Source organism: Cervus elaphus, chromosome 20 (assembly GCF_910594005.1).
Source record: "Cervus elaphus chromosome 20, mCerEla1.1, whole genome shotgun sequence".
In the NCBI taxonomy this organism is placed as follows: domain Eukaryota; kingdom Metazoa; phylum Chordata; class Mammalia; order Artiodactyla; family Cervidae; genus Cervus; species Cervus elaphus.
Genome location: NC_057834.1, coordinates 42,346,968 through 42,350,765, shown reverse-complemented (window position 1 = coordinate 42,350,765; position 3,798 = coordinate 42,346,968).

Genomic DNA, 3,798 nt, shown 5'->3' with positions numbered 1-3,798 from the left:
GTTCAGAAATAGAGAAGGGGGCGGGAGGAGAGATTTGGAAGCCTGGGAGGCGGAGAGGACCAGGGGAGGAGCTTACGGGTGGGAGGAGGGGCCAAACCTTGGGAAGCGGACCTAAGAGGCAGCGTTTGCGAAGCTAAGGAAGCTGAAAGGGAAGTAAAATTTTCTGGATAAAGGGGCAGGGGCTCTCGGCTTAGAGCAGACGGCGGCGGTGTAGCGGGCGGGCGTGGGCCCCCTGCTAGAGGAGGAGTACAGGCTTGCTGCGTACTTCAGTAAACACTGGAACGTGCAAATTATACGTAAATGAGCCCGTTCGAGTTAGCAACCGAGTTACCGTAATGGCCATTAGTGACTTTCCCCTATTCCACACGACTCCTTTAGTAAATCAGGTCGGGGGACGGACGCTGGGGGCCAAGCTGGACAGCAGAAAGAGAAAGAAAGGGCAGGCGGGGAAGATAGTCACCTTCACTATCCTATTCTTACTCATGTTTAAGGACGACGCCAAGGTTACGCCCCTTATCGCTTGGGGAATGGCGCGGTCCAACCGCGTCAATCTTTCGCCGTTAGCGGCGCGACTCGAGGCCGCGGTTCTGCCTCCGAGGTCACCGCCTGCCTGGGCAGCCTTTGGCCTTCAGCCTCCGGACCTCGATCCAGCCTGGGAGGGGCTGAACTGGGCCAGGTTGGGAAAGGTGAGTGAAATGACAAAAGCTTGGAGGGCATAATCACGCCTTCTGAACAAAACCAAACTATGAAAAATCTAAACAAATAAAAATTCGGCCTGCAAATGGACTTCTGTTGTTGTCTTGTGTAATTCTATTTGTCAGTTAGCTTTCTGACTAGGAACCCTTTCCATCAGAACCTCTGTCCCGACATAACCTCTGCCCCTCATAGGACCTTACTTAATAGTCTACATTGAGGCTAGTTATTTGAGCCCAGATCCTGGACGCCACCCTCCCTGCCACTTGAAGGCTGTTTTATTTGAATGACTGATTTATCCTCTGTGAACCTCTGTTTCTATGTCTGCAAAGTAGATCCAGGTATATTAACACCCTGCAGAGTTTTGTGAGGACTAAAAGAGAGCACAGATTACGACTATTATCTGGACAATAATATGAGGAGAGAATGGCAACCAACCCCAGTTTTCTTGCCTGGAGTATCCCATGGACAGAGGAGCCTGGCAGGCTACATACAGTCCATGGGGTCGCAAAGAGTTGGACATGACTGAAATGACTTAGCACAGCTCAGTTCAGTTGCTCAGTCGTGTCTGACTCTTTGCGACCCCATGGACTGCAGCATGCCAGGCTCTCCTGTCCATCACCAACTCCTGGAGCCTACAAACTCATGTCCATCACCTTGGTGATGCCAGCACAGGGACAATAAATAATATAAATGAAAGAGGGTCATTGCTTCAGTGTTTGGATGGCACAATAAAGATTAATAGCTTGAAAATACCTATGTTAAAATGTAAAACGTGCAGTATGTATAAAAGAACCAATAGGGTACCTGATTACTAAAGGAACATATGGTTAATACAGAAGGCTGCTCTGTACATGATAAATAATGCATGAAAGTTTCTCAGTATTGTGAGTCAGGTCATAGAAGGGATACTGGAAATGATCCAGTGGAACAAGAAAGAAGAGGGAGCATTCTGAAGGGAATTTGCTCATGAGAAGACAAGCTGATAAGCTAGGTTAAAGCAGGAGTACAGTAATGAAAGATGAGCAGAGAAAGAGGCCAAGAGTGCCAAAGATAGTTTAAATTTGTCACCACTGGTCTGGAGTGGGGAATCACCAGTCCACCTGTCAGGCCCAGCAGCTCTTGGCCAGCTCCTAGTCAGCCATGGAGCAGGAATGGAGAGGTGATGACCCTGCTTTGCCTAGAGTTTAAAATGTCACATGTCCATCCCCTCAAAGGATAGGGATTCCAAGGTCTGAAGGACTAACTTTTTTGAAACATTGTAAAAAGAGAGGTACATTTTACTTTTTATTGGAGGAAGTTTTTCTACTTTCCAGTAACATCTCTGTTCAAACTTTAAAGTAGGAACTTTTTGTAGGTATAGCAGTTGTAAGTCCTTTATTAACTGAGACCCACCTCAACCTCACACACACACACACACACAAGCACACACACACACTATTGTTTATTTCAACTTTTCTGTGTTTATAGTTCTAAGGGCCTTTGTGTGTTTCTTTGCCTCTATGACTTTGTCTTTCTGCCTTCTTTTGGAGTTTTCTTTGGTTCCTTCTGTTTCTGGATCTCCAGCTCCGTCTAATCTGAGCTCCTCAAGGCAAGAATGGATTTATTTTTGTATTCTAGCCGTATCCTTAGTTTCCACCACAGGAAAAAAATGTTTATATTTGTTTATGTAGCAACAAATTGAATGCAGAAGCAGATATGAGAATCCAGTCAAGCATTAAGCAGATTTCCAAAAATATGTAACAGTGCCAATTGTCAGATTTATTGTTTTGGTAAAATAGTCATTTTTCATAAATGAAAAAATAAAAATATTTATAAATATTTTGACTAAATTATTCCCCTGCTTCCTATTTGTTAGCCATCTGTATGTCTTTGGAGAAATGTCTGTTTAGTTCTTTGGCCCATTTTTTTATTGGATCATTTATTTTTCTGGAATTGAGCTGCAGGAGCTGCTTGTATATTTTTGAGTTTAACTGTTAGTTGCTTCATTTGCTATTATTTTCTCCCATTCTGCAGCTTGTCTTTTCACCTTGCTTATAGTTTCCTTCGTTGTACAAAAACTTTTAAGTTTAATTAGGTCCCATTTGTTTATTTTTGCTTTTATTTCCATTACTCTGGAAGGTGGGTCATAGAGGATCCTGCTGTGATTTATGTCAGAGAGTGTTTTGCCTATGTTTTCCTATAGGAGTTTTATAGTTTCTGGTCTTATGTTTAGATCTTTAATCCATTTTGAGTTTATTTTTGTGTATGGTGTTAGAAAGTGTTCTAGTTTCATTCTTTTACAAGTGGTTGACCAGTTTTCCCAGCACCACTTGTTAAAGAGATTGTCTTTTCTCCATTGTATATTTTTGCCTCCTTTGTCAACGATAAGGTGTCCATAGGTGCGTGGATTTATCTCTGGGCTTTCTATTTTGTTCCATTGATCTATACTTCTGTCTTTGTGCCAGTACCATACTGTCTTGATGACTGTAGCTTTGTAGTATAGCCTGAAGTCAGGCAGGTTGATTCCTCCAGTTCCATTCTTCTTTCTCAAGATTGCTTTGGCTATTCAAGGTTTTTTGTATTTCCATACAAATTGTGAAATTATTTGTTCTAGTTCTTTGAAAAATACCATTGGTAGCTTGACAGGGATTGCATTGAATCTATAGATTGCTTTGGGTAGTATACTCATTTTCACTATATTGATTCTTCTGATCCATGAACACGGTATATTTCTCCATCTATTTGTGTCATCTTTGATTTCTTTCATCAGTGTTTGTTTGTTTTTTTCATTTATTTTTATTAGTTGGAGGCTAATTATTTTACAATATTGTAGTGGTTTTTGTCATACATTGACATGAATCAGCATGGATTTACATGTATTCCCCATCCTGATCCCCCCTCCAACCTCCCTCTCCACCCGATTCCTATGGGTCTTCCCAGTGCACCAGGCCCAAGCACTTGTCTCATGCATCCAGCCTGGGCTGGTGATCTGTTTCACCCTAGATAATACACATGTTTCGATGCTGTTCTCTTGAAACATCCCACCCTCGCCTTCTCCCACAGAGTCAAAATTCTGTTCTGTACATCTGTGTCTCTTTTTCTGTTTTGCATATAGGGATATCG